Below are 13,606 nucleotides of genomic sequence, written 5' to 3'. Positions count from 1 at the left end.
CACAAACTGGCGGTGCCGCGCGCGAAAAGGACTCTCCGGCCAAAATCCACACCCGGCAGTGCTGCGGCTCATACCTTTGACGGATGCTCCGGCGTGGCCAAATACGGAGACGCCGGAGCCATTGCGTGACATTGTTGTCAGCGGGGTCTGATGCGATGAAGCCGCCGCGCAGGCTTGTAAATTTGTAAACTGAAAGCAGTGAGACGATTGAGTGTTGCTTGTATGATGACCTAGATCACAGGAGAGAGAGAGCGTGTGTGCTTGTTGTGTGCGTGCATACGTGTATGTGCGTGCGTGTATGTTAAATCCAACTAAGTGCAAGAGAGATGGTATCAAGTCCCCAAGAGTGAGGTATTCTTCTTCGCAGCACAAGAAAACATTGGCTGGGACTGTCGGAAGGGCGAGTAAAATCTTTTAATTTTTGAGAACAGAGGGAAAAAGTGACAAACTGAGAAACAATGGCAGAACCTGTTGTCCTCCAGCCCAGGACAGTAAGCTCCGAGATGATTGAAGCAAACGATACACAAACAAGTCCAAGTGATGATAGTAGGAAAAACGACACGTACAGCGTTAGGTTAATTAGCGAACAGCGCAGTTGCCACCATGGCTTGCGAAAGAAACACAAGTGCAACATTCGACCATGCGTACTATAAATACAGCGATTAGGAAAAAAGATTTCATCCATGTATTGACCATGGAGACAGAAAAAAAACAGCGAAGCATCAAGCGCACGTTTACTATGAAAAATAAAAAAGAAGCAATAGTAAAACTGGACGACGCTCAAAACAATATATAACAAAACATAAGCCTTCGGAGAACTAAGCTGAAAATACATAACTATGTGCCCCAAATCATTATCTCGCAGTTGCATAGGCTTCACACAGGAAGCGTATGCAAGCATATGTACTCCAGTATTCTCCCCGCTTCCGGCTTGCTCACTGAGAAACGGAACCACTGAGCTACGCTTATTGCAGGGCAAGCGTGTAGGCAAGACACGAGTGGTGGGAAAAGGACAGTGGGGAACGTTACTACTCACTGCGGAATTGTGCAAAGGAAAATCGATGCACTTCACATCGTGGGACAAAACAATGTACAGTAAGAGCTGTAACTCGCTCGGTGTTTACTAACGAGGTTGGCAAACAGTGCTTGAGGTGGGAAGCGGACTATTAACTTAACATATTCCACATGAGCGACGCACGCATCAAAGGAAATGCAAAAGCGTGATGAACTGGGTATCACAATCATAGAGTCAGTATCCTGAATGCCAACAGTGTTTTATTACTGGTCTCGATACGGTCGTCTCAGTGACCTAAAATAGGTTTTGTCCCGAGCTCCTAAAGAATTTCTGCAGTGTACTAGTCAGTTTACGTGCGTCAATAAAAATGGACATCTAGACCCCTTGATATATTTTTAAAGCTGTCGTTGTATCGCCAGCGGACGCAGCACTGAAAGCTCTGAAAACTGCGCGAGCTCTTGACCCTACTTGCAATGAGTACATCGTTCAAGTAGGTTTCCTCGGACAACAGTGAAAACGGCATTACCCGCATTAACCAGACACGCTAAGAAATATCTACGAATCTATTTTTTAATATAAAAATATTTGTAATAATAAAACTTGATTTTTTTTTTCAAATGAAAATTCATTTACAACGGTACAGTACGCACAATGATCTAGGACCCATAGCCAGAGGCTAGTTTCCAGGTCCATCACAATAATGTACAATTTAAATGCGGCACGCGAAGACGACACATGCGTTCATAAAGTAAAAGTCACATTCTCAACAATTTAGAGATAAACAAGAACAAGCGTACACAATACACACATCCTCACATTTTGTTAGGCTGCTCCTATATCTAAAGGCTAACGAAGGTCAAAAATAAGACAATTTCATTTTGTCGAGTAGCTGTCATCATAATGTATGACCTTTCTTGGTGATCACTTTATTAACTGCGTTTTCAGTTGCTCATCATACTGGCCCAGTCGTAAATGTGCATAGGAAAAAAAAAGTAACATTGACAATCTTTTTCCTCTCAAAACGATTACGAACCAAGAAATGGCTGGAATAATAAAACAAGGCATTTTTGGATCCTGCCTGTCTCCTAATAATCCGAAAATATCAGTCAAGGGGCCCGAACAATTGAAAGTCGAAGTCAGTACATTCATTTTCTGTGCAGTTAACTTCACACATATTCACGATTAATCAAAAGTATTTCAAGGTCGAAGTGCACGGTGCAAACATGAAAGTAATTCACTGCCTATGAGCCATGCCTGTAAGTACAAATCGTGAAAAAGCAGCGTTTCGAACTCGTAACCCGCACTCGCAGCGGCCTGCACATTCACCTCTTGCCGAAACAGCTGAAGATGCCGCTTGAAACAAACTGGTGTCCCAAGTGTTCAACTAGTGCAATTGATGTATGCAAAATCACAAGTGGGAGGATGAGTCGACGCCAAACAGTCGGCAAGCGGTACATCGCTCACTGAAGCTTGCTCTTGGCGCTGATCTGTGCCGCCGCCTTCTTCCTATCGTTGTAGTTCTTCAAGTAGAAGTTGAGGAACATGAAGAGAAAGAAGAATCCCTGCGGAATCCCGATGTACACGTGCGCCCTCGGGTAGCCACAGTCAACGAACAGCGGGATCAAGCCGTGCACGATCAAGATGACGAACTGAATCATCTGCAGCTGGGTCAAGTACCGCTTCCACCACAGGTGCTTCCGAAAGGAGGGACCGAGCAGCGAAAGGAAGTAGTATGTGTACATGACCACGTGCACAAAGGTGTTTAAGATCAGGGTCAAGGCGATGTGGCCGTCTGCCCCGTAGGCGAGGCCGTACCAGCCGTTGAAGACGACCAGGACGTGGTGAACTACGTGGAGAAGAGATATATGCGAGTCTTTCTTGCGCAGTACGAAGAAGATGGTGTCCAGAAAGTCGGCGATTCTCACCCACAGGTACCACCAGCAGTGGGACAAGAAGCTCATGGTAACCACGTCGCGCGAGTCGAAATCTACGCCCTGACATACCAAGCTGTAGCCGCCACCCCCGTATGTCTTGGAGAAGTAGGCCACCATGAAGTACAAGTTGAGGATCACCATAGCAGCGTTGTACAGCACAATCACGGGCTTGAGGTTATCGTACGGCTTGCGCCCTTGCATGAAGCGAGGCCCGGCGAACTTGACGACATAGACGTAGGCACAGAGGAGTCCCACGATGAACTGCTTGTTGGCCACGAGAGGCCAGTCCTCTGTGCGGGGATCGCGCCGCCAGAGCGTCCCCAACGATTCCAAGGCGACGGCCGCCGACGTTGCTCCGGTGCCCGAGTTCTCCATTGCGTCTTGCAGCCTCCGCGGCACAGTTCTGCTACGAACTCCCGAACTGGACTATCCGCTGGCCAGGGCGAGCGTGACCTTCGTTTCGTCTGAGGTAGCCCAGCGCCTCCTCTCTGCCGCCTCCTCTCCCCCCCCCCTCTCTGCTTCTTTTGTCCGGAGTACGCCAGGTGGAGAGGGTTGAGCTGAGAAGGGGTGGGGGTATTACTATACGGGTTTTTCGACGCCTTGCCTGAAGCCGCGCTAACTGCATTTCTTTAATTTAGAGACGGTATGCCCTCCTGTTAAAGGCATTAATAAGTCAGCAATCAAATGCGGCACGCGTGAGGAGATGAGAACAACACACCGATTGTTTTGTTCCTCTTTCCTTTGTGCTCGGCGCGGCCACGTGAAGACAGATACGGCGCGCACGCGTGCCCGAGATTCCGCTTCCAGGGCACTGGCCCGGAGAGGCCCTCCTCCTCTCCGAACGTCTCTTAATGGTGACGCAGCCGCCGAGAGAAGAAGGCGCCCAAACAGGTACGAGGAAAATCCGAACTGAAACCCCCCAGTTTGGCGCGCGGTAACGACCGCTGCCGGCTTGGGTCCCCAGTGACGCAACAGATCGAGGTTAATGGCCGCCGCCGCTGCCGATGCCAGAGCGTGCCGGCACCGAACGGCGTGACCGTTAATCGTGGCGCGAGCTTGTACGCTCCTGCCCGCTCTTTTTCTCGCAGCCCTTTGCGCATCAGCTGTTTAGTCGAGTACACGCACTGTTTCTCTCCACCAGTACAAATGTCGTATCGACGGCTACACATACTTCCAATGTATAGTAGAATTCCTGGGCCTGCCCCAAGAGAAAAGCTTTTTACTGGTCGGCGTGACTGTCTGCTTTCAATAAAGTCGCTAGATCAGCTTTCAACTGTTCGGGGGGGTGCTTCTGCTGTCCGGACCTCGGCTGGCAAGACAGCGATCCGTGTGGAAGCGTCCCGCGTAGTACCCGTACAGGTGCCCCAAAAGTAATACGGAGCACGCGAGCGGTGGCCGAAATGGCAAAAACTGCATGCCAGCGCGCTCTATCAGCAGATGGGCGGCAAAGAGCGAAGGGGCGTCGGCACATCCGGCTGACCCATCTCGATAACTTGATGCTCGTGTTATCGCCTCAACGAGCGAAGCTGCGCTGCTACCATCCCTGCCCGCCAGGGGCGCTTTCAATACCTCATGGTGTGTTGTTCGTCCGTGCCGTGCAGAAATGTTTGCCATCCGCACCGTGCGCTCTATGCTTCGTCAGGAACTGCATTATCTTAGTCTGTGGAGCAGCCGAAGTTTGTGCTACACATGGCGGCGAGTTTGTGTGCTGACGAGTATAAGGACTCGAGCAACGTTTTGGAAAATGCGGTGACAACTTAGCTTCGCTCTAGGGAACGCATGACAAACAAAAAAATAAAAACAATAGCATGTATGTGCTGTCTGTGATAAAAATACGTGCTCAACGGCATAGCAAGTGGGCTAATAATTCAAGACCATTTTGGTTTGGTTTTTTGGGGTTTAACGTCCCAAAGCGACTGAGGCTATGAGAGACGCCGTAGTGGAGGGCTCCGGAAATTTCGACCACCTGGGGTTCTTTAACGTGCACTGACATCGCACAGTACACGGGCCTCTAGAATTTCTCCTCCAAAGAAATTCTAGCCGCCGCGGCCGGGATCCAAGACCATTTTCTTTCACAAAAATTCACTTTCTTACACAAGACCATTTTCTCCCACACAAATTCACTTTCTTACACTGGATAACCTTCGAGGTCAACCCGGATACGTCGACTCATTATACGAGCCCCTTCCTCGACGCATGGTCGTAGTCACTAACATGAGCGGGAGCTTCACCCGTCACTAAACTTTAAGTTTGCATGAAAAGTGCCTTTGGAAGTCGTTTTTTTAATCGTCTCCACCCTGTTTCCCTTTTCTCCTTTGCATGTTTGCAAAATATAGCCGATAGGGGAGGACTAAATTAGAGACAAGCTCGTTTTTTTGTTTTTCTTTTTATCCTTCATTGTAAGAAGCCAAATTTGGGCCAAGGGAAGTGATCCTTAATTACTTCAGTTGCTATACTGTTGAGGCCCTATCTTTATAATGAAAACAATGAAGGAAACACGTGAATGTTATTCTTTTTTTTTTCATGCACTCCCTTGAATCAAGAAAAAGTTGATCACACTTGCCAAACCGACGGACGAAGCATCTATAGCTCGCGCACAAACTCGACGAACACATCATGGGCTTGTTCATCACGATAAAAGCACCGCGAACTTCATGACGAACGCAGAAAGAGAAGCCGATCAGGGTAAGACGTTCCATGGTTATATCAGCGTCTGTGTTCTCGTCTTCCCTTTTTGTATACTTCCTAAAGATTGCTCAGTTTTCACTGTCACAAACGCACCGCGAAGCGAAGTGCGAACCACGGCGGTCTCGCAGTCTGAAAATGGTGGCATTCCTGAAAAAGCAAAAAGTGCAACCTGCCGAACGCCACTTTCTACACGGCGCTGACAAACAACAAACGCTTGCATGATGTATTGAAAGTGCCTCTGGCGAGCACTGATGGTAGCAGCGCAACTTCACTCGTGGCGGCGATAACGCGAGCATCAAGTTATCGAGATGGGTCAGCCGGATGTGCCGACGCCCCTCCGCTCTTTGGCGCGCATCTGCTGACAGAGCTGATAAAGCGCGCTGGCAGGCAGTTTTTTCCATTTCGGCCACCGCTCGTGTGCTCCGTATTACTTTTGGGGCACCTGTACGTCTACGCTACTGCCGGAGAGGCAGTAGTGCAGACGTAAACCGGTTTACAGGACGCCGTCTCTGCACGCGCTGTGGCCCGCCTGGCCTACACCTGTTACTGCGCGTGCTAAAAACGTCGACTAATGACCGTGTGTAGATTAGTCGCATGCTTCCTTCCGTGCGATTTGAGGTCTGGGTCGTCGATTGGATGATTCAAGCAGAAGCCGCGTTGTCAGATTTCGTGATCTGGTTAAACTCGCCGCCGTGTGCCAGTCAATCAGGTGTCCAGACCTGCTTGCGTGCGCGGCAAGCACACTTGTTGCTGTACGCTTGTTTATAACGTCAGGCTGGTGCGTCGTGCTCTTTGAGCCGTTGTGGATGCTCCAGAGCAGAGTTTTTAAGAGCTTGGAAATAGCGATGTTGGAATCAAACCTCCGCACTCACCGTGAAAGAGGAGTGCGTGTGCCTCCTTCTACATGGGCGTCCGGAGGGGGGGGCAAGGGGGGGCGGCTGCACCCCCCTGGAAAATCACTCACTCGAACCGTGAGTGATGACCGCACGCCAGGGGCGGTGGTGCGCTCAGCCAAAAGGGTAAAAGCAGCCCCGCTTAGACGCTTGGTCACATCTGCGAAATGCCGCGTCCGGGCGCGCGTCGTTCCGCCGTTTTCAAACCACGCCACCGCCAGCTCTGCTGAAAGACGACCTGTTGCAGACATGCAGCGGCACCGGCGAGCATGTGCTTCGAGATGGGTGTCTGTTTCTTTGATCTCTAGAGAGATAGCGACACGGAGGCAGACAGTGCACAGGGCACAGGTCGCTCGCTATAATCATGATACGTTCGTACGCCGGCCACCGATGAATTCTTGAGGGGGGAAGGACAAATCAGCCGTGTCCACCCCCGCTTTGTCGGGCTGCTCAGGGGCAAGCGGGCGACGAGTTGGCGCCGCCGCCGCGCGCTATCTCCTCCGATCCACGGGAGAGCTCGGTGCGGTAGAAGCGCCGCTTTCAGAACCTTCGGCAAAGGGGATTAGCTGCTTTTGTTCACGGCGACGCAGTCTCCAGAGGCGCCCCCACACCAGCGTTCCTTGCGTCTTCTCCGAAAACCAGCGCCTTTGGTCAACGCAGCCCGATGGCGCCTGCCTGGCTCGCCTGTCACCTCTGGCTGGGCCTCAAATCACAACAGCGCCCATGTACTGTGCGTGTCAGTGCATGGTAAAGAGACCCAGGTGGTCGACATTATCCGAAACTCTGTACTACTCCGTCCCTCATAGCCTGAGTCGTTTTGGGGCTCTGAACCCCATAAAAGCACAAAAACAAATTTTCCGGCCGAATTAGTTGCGGGTGTCCCTTCCCCTCGGAAGTCGCGCGGCGTTCCTTACACCCCAAAAGTGCGCATTCGTGGATATTGTGGCAAGTAAGCCCTTGCACGTGTGCGCGCCTCTGTGTTTGTGCTTCGGTGTTTTTAGTGGCGGGTTGTCAACGAAGGTGAGAACAACCAAGACAGCGGACGAGAAAACGACGAGCGGCGAGCAGTGTGTGTGCGGTTGCTCGACTGTGCGGATGCGCGAGCAAGATGGAGCGAGGTGTATGAAGCTGCGAGCGTGCATTTATCTTGTAAATAAGTTTTCGTTGTATATATAGTCATCTTTTGTTTTCAACGTACTCGTTCAACCATTTTTCCAATCAATATATATGATGACTGTGCACTGAGAGCGTGTAATGAAGCACAGAAATGAATTTATCACCCGTGTAACTACGCAATTCGCCCAGAAAAATCCGAGGCGCCTACAGTTGCTGTTCAAGGAAGACTGACTGAGTGACTGTAGTTGCGTGTTTGTGAACATATTGCGCTGTGTGCTGGTCATCAATTCGGGTGAGTCGAGAACCCGTATGCAGTAAGACTGCAGTGCTCATGAGCACTTCGAGTATTGATAGTATCTTTTTGCATTTTTATTAATTTTAATTGTTTCTTTGTTGATAAACTCCAATGTATCTCTACAATCCGCGCTTTAATTTGCTGCTTGTAATTTTCTTTCATGTGTGTATTTTACTTATTTTTTATTTATATATAAATAAATAAATTTACTCCGCAAATAGTGCCTTTTCGCTACGAATATACCCCCCCCCCCTCCGGCGCCAACAACCAATGGGCCCCCCCCTGCAAAAAATTCTGCGGACGCCCTTGTCCTTCTAGCATACCACTACTGAGCAGTGATCTTGACTGACGCAAATTTTGAACCGCCCTTGAGAGCAACATTTTTCAACAGCGACCACTTAATCATACAGGTATCTTTAAGAAATTAAAAAAAACATTTCTTGTATGATTCTGTGTGTGTAGTGCTTGCAATCGGTAGTTGCTGGATGCACTCTAAACTCGGAGTCTGTCGAACTTTACGACAACGTGGCGCTACATCGCAGCCGGTAGTACCATTTGTGACACAGAGGAAAAAGGAGCCACAGCTCCTCTTTAAATCGTAGCTGATACCTGTGGTGTTCAAAAAGAAATCATTGGGCTGAAATGCGCAGGGCGCTCCCAGACTACGATTATTTGTATTTTGCTTGTCTAAGCAGCCGGGTGCTGCGGCTTATGCGCTCTAATCAGGTGAAAAATAACGCCACTTACTGCGAACTCGGCGCGCGTGGAAAGAGAAGTTTATTTTTTTTTCGAAAGAAACAAAAATACGAAACAAAACAGTTGAACTCAAACGTCTGATCATTCAAGCACATGCGCAGTGCCGCTGCACTGAGCACGTCAGTATGGCGCGCACGCACTACATGCGTGAACGAGCACTTCGTCTTGAAATTCTTGCGTCCGCGAGTACCAGCCGGAACTTTTCCCGGCATCCGTGTTTGCCCTGCGCACACGTGTCCCCGCCGCCTTTCTTTCCGCGATTAGAGCCTTCTCGGTACGTGTCGCACCTGCCGCTCCACGCCGAATGTTTTGCATGCCAGAACAGCCACACCTGCGTCGGGTGGTTTCTAATAGCACCTGCGATGCGTGCTGTATGCTCGAGCCACAGAACAGAACACAACAGCGCCTGTATTGAGAGCTTCGCCGAAGCACCGCACGCGCACGAACATTTTAAGGCAGCCTCTGGCAGCGCAGTGCAAGGTTAGCGCGGCCGCCTGATCATCTCTTGAGCGGCCAAATTGGATTGTTAGTGACGCCCCCTACAAACCTCTGCATTTTCGCAAACAAAAGAGGTGGCGCTGCAGTCGCTAGCGGGCTCGCGGTAGGCAAGAGGCCGGGGAGCGATGTCGTCTTGAGCGTGAATTTTCAAGGCAGTAAACCATTAAAAGAAAATAGCAGCCATTGGGGTTCGAACCCAAGCCCTCTGCGGGCCAGGCGAGCACGGAACGCAAACGCCACGAAGGGCCTATCTCTTTTTTTTTTTTTACTGCATGGAAAAATTGCTTAAAAGGAAAATCTGATTATGCTCATGCCACAAAACGCGAGGCTGTGTAATACAAGCCCACCATACCCCCGCACGTTCCCACCTTCCCAAACATTAACACTCATGCATCAAGACGGATGGGAGGTGGGACAGGCGGCTGGGGTTTCGGGGACTCAGCAAGTGCCTGCAGTAGCCGCGTTTGAGGGAAAGCTCAAAAACAACCAGGAAGACAGCTGAGGATGGGTCACGCCTTTCCTTCTCAAAACCTGCTCGTTCTCTGAAAAAGTAGACAGGAGTCGACTTCTGTCGCATTCATATAACCGAGGCTATTGACCCAACGGGTATTCGCCGTGTCCATCGGGACGTCGTTCGATTGTCCAATGCAACTGACAAGAGCTGTCAGAGCCACCCGCACCCCGGGCGCTGACGCCACTTCTCGGCCACTTTCAAACACGTAGCACATGCTTTTGTTGTTCCCAAGGAAGCATCTCCGAAACAGCTTTCCCCTTTCTTCCGAGAACTACGTCATGGGACATGCCGACACATGCCGCACGACGGGTGACCCGCGCCCGTCGACGTTCCCGGAAGCCCCTATTCGAGCTTCTCACGTGTCGTACAGGATGGCACGCAGCGAGACGACGGAAGCGCTAAACAATTTTCATGCGAGTGTGATCCAACAAGCCGAGCAAAAATTAGGCTAAAACAGTGCACCTGCACAAAGCCGAGGGACGATGAGACGAGACGAGCGCTGCATTGTAGCAGCAATAATTAAAAAGTTAAAAGCGCTGCGCAAAAAAGACGAGGACTCAGAAAGACAGATACAAGTAGAATCGACATTTGAGCTAGTTGGTACAGCATCATGGAAAAGATAGCGCACTGAGGACAACGGACCAGGAAGACCAAACAACACAAGCGCTACTCTCAACTGGGCGTTTATTCCAACATTTGCGAGTAAGCACTTGTGTTGTTTGGTCTTCCTTGTCCGTTGTTCTGAGTGCGCTATTTTTCTATGAAGACAGACACACGCGCTTGCGCTACGCTTTTACCCTTGTATATAATTAGATTTACTACCGTTCGTTCCTTTTCCCCTCTCTCGCTCAATGCTTGTGGCTGAGACCCGACCCGAGCAAGAATACGCGAGTGCAGAAAGAGGGATGCCACGACGCATGTGAAGCGAACCACTGGAGTCGTGTATGAAATTCCGCTTGTGGAGCTTCCCACATAGGCCTGAAGGACTGCTGCGTTAATGACCGCGCAAGGGAGCATGAACTTTCGCTAAAAATAAATGAGAAGCACGCTCCTTGGAGTCGATTGGAGGGAACCAAGACTGAAGAGGCAGAAGACCAGACACTAGCAGGTGAGAAGAGGGGGACGTATACGTTGGTAACTCTCAGTTACATTATTTAGTTTAAATACTGAAGTTTTAACGTGGTTCCGTTCGATAGGTGCACTGGCTTCACTTGTGCTCATTCTTTGTAGCCCGTAAGGCGAAAAAAAAATCGATTAAAGTTTTCGTATGTACTGATTACTTCGTCTTCCTTGCACTTGTTATCAGCAGACAAGGGTAGGGAAATGAGGGGCTAGTAATGACATGCGTATTAAAGGGGTGGAGACACCAAATTTTGAAGCTATAAAAAGCCTGCTATGGGATTCCTATGTATGCAAGGACACTCACAGCCAGGTGTTGGACACAACAAACGATTAAAAAATATTTTAATTCGGTTCCAAAGATTACCTAAATGCTCACTCTCACGATCTAGACCCATCGCTAGCGCCATCAACGCTGACGTCACAAGGGGGGAAGAAAAACTAAAGTTTTTTGACGTCATACCAAAATACAGTGACGTACGATGAGCGGGGCACAGCCGCGTGAGCGCAGTCGACGCACCAGCGAGCCGCATTTGCTGCTAACCGCCCCTCGCTCGGTTTGCGGCGCGCCGTTGCGAACAGCGTCGCAACGTCCGATTGCAGCTCGCCGCCTGCGTACGGCCTGCTAGATGTCAACGGCGGGCGGCTCGCGGCAAACGCAACGACGGCAAGCGGCAGCCAATGCGAGCGCAGAGAGCGGCAGCGTCATGATGACATAGGGCGCACTCGGAGCCGAGCGGCCTGCGCCAGTCTTCGTGCCGACCGCCGGCATCTGAAGAACGCGATAGTATTGTTTGTTCACGTTCATAGCAAACCCTGGGATATAGGAATATCAAAAATGCATCGTTTCTGACGATCGTTGGCCAATACCGAGTTCCTAATAGAAGCGATGACTGCGATGCAAGCAAATTTCATCCCATAGCGGTTTTGTGCTGCTGCTACCTGGTGCGGTTCGCCTGCCGTCTGCTAGTTGCGTTGCTGAAGACATCGTGGAAATCGAACATATCATTTATTATGGGACGAGTTCACAGTAAAGGGGTGCCGAGCGGAGCACGTTTCTGAGCGCTAGCCAGTCCCGAAGCGCCCTGAGCTGCGGAGTCAATGTGAAACCATCTAGGCCTAGCGACGACTAGGGCAGTCTGGGACCAGCGCGCAGGTCGTCGCCCGGCGTTGCCGAAAGATCCACTTTTAGCACAGTCATGCTGTCGTATCTCGAATCTAGGAAGCATCCTTTCTGGTAGCATGGCTGTTTTGTATTTTCTTGTGCGGACGTGAAGTACGCCGAGCCTGGCCGGTCGGCCAGCCTGGATACCGTCTGCCGGCGTCATAAAAGCGAACTAAACAGTGTTCTTGACGTAAATAAAAAGCCATGGGACAAGAAATGTGAAAAAATTGTCATTTTTGAGGATCGCTGACTAATACTGAGCTGATGGTAGAGGTAACAACTGTGATATGAGCAAATTTCTTGCCACAACCGCCTCGCAGCTGCCGCTGGCCCGACGTTCGGGTCCGGCTCGCCTGGCGCCCGCTAGCTCCGCTGCCGAAGGCGTCGAGGAGATTGACCATACTATTATTTTATTGTGAGATGATGCTGTTGACACTAAAGCTATTTGCGAAAAGTAGGCCTTTTATTATAGCGCAGGCGACTTCCAAAGCGCCGGCCGCTTGCGAAACAGGCTATAGGCCTAGCGACGACCACGGCAGCCAGGTAGCAGCAGAGCTCGTCGCCCGGAGCGCCCGCGAGCGGTGCCGTTGCCGAAAGCTCCGAACATAAGCAGGCATGCTTTGTCGCTGCTCGAGTATAGCTGGCAGTTCTGATAACAAGATGATCTTGTCTTTTCTTGTGATATTTGTACACCATCCCAAGCAGCGCTCAGGTACTGCTGCACGGCGGCGAAGTGTGACACCGGTTGTGGGCGCAGCTTGGGTAGAGCGGCGCAGCGATGCTTACTGGCATTTTGCAAAGTGTTTCGCATCCTCACGCGAACCCGCGAAGGCGATATTAGCGTGTGATAAAAAACACGTCGATGTCCTCACTCATTGAAATCAGACCCGTCAGACTCTGAGCTGCTAGCCATCCGTTGTTTTTTTCATGCGCTGGTCAGCACGTGTGTGAGAAAGCAGACGATGCAGCAGTAGGTGCGTCACAACTTTTGTGGGCCCACGTGACCAGGCGAAGTAGTTGATCTTCCCCCTCTGTGACGTCACTGTACGCTGTACAAACCGAAACCGAAAATCGTTCACCTAAAAATGCGATAATAAATTATTCACTGTGAATATATGAATATTTGAGTGTGTATCATGCTTCCTGGAGCCATATAAGCGTTTGAAACTAAGAACGCGCGAACCACAAATTTGGTGTCTCCACCCCTTTAAGGAGGCCAATAGTCAGCGACTAAGAAAAGCATAAATGCTCGCGGCGCCGTGCGCAAGTGCAAACCTCTTCTGGACAGAACAACGGTTCTTCTTAAATCGAAGGACAAGACCACAAGGGAGTTATGGAAAGCATTTTGCACGGCTTCAGTAAAGGACAGCGGCGGGTACGTTAGCGACCCGTCCGTGGTTTTAACAAAAAAAAAAAAGAAAGTTTATTTTTAGGCGGTCAGTTGTAGAATTCTTGACTTGCGAGGATAGTTTGTATCTCGCATGGTTTACGACTGCCTGGCCATCTTGGCTGGTTTTAACGCTCTTATGTTTGTGTGTCCCATTATAAGATATGCTTACAAATGTGCGCCATGTCAAAAATAAACCCAGTTGAAAGTTTGCGCTCGTGTCTCG

General features: G+C 50.2%; 1 pseudogene; it reads right to left on the bottom strand.

Annotated features, from left to right (window-relative positions):
* Window positions 1-395: 395 nt before the first annotated feature.
* LOC149371859 (very long chain fatty acid elongase AAEL008004 pseudogene) lies at window positions 396-4,291 on the bottom strand (annotated as a pseudogene).
* Between the last annotated feature and the right edge of the window lie 9,315 nt (window positions 4,292-13,606).

The sequence above is a fragment of the Amblyomma mixtum genome, chromosome 1 (genome assembly GCF_055824585.1).
Source record: "Amblyomma mixtum isolate Tamu chromosome 1, ASM5582458v1, whole genome shotgun sequence".
Classification (NCBI taxonomy): domain Eukaryota; kingdom Metazoa; phylum Arthropoda; class Arachnida; order Ixodida; family Ixodidae; genus Amblyomma; species Amblyomma mixtum.
The sequence above is the reverse complement of the archived record's forward strand: the minus strand, read 5'-3'. Positions and strand labels throughout refer to the sequence as shown.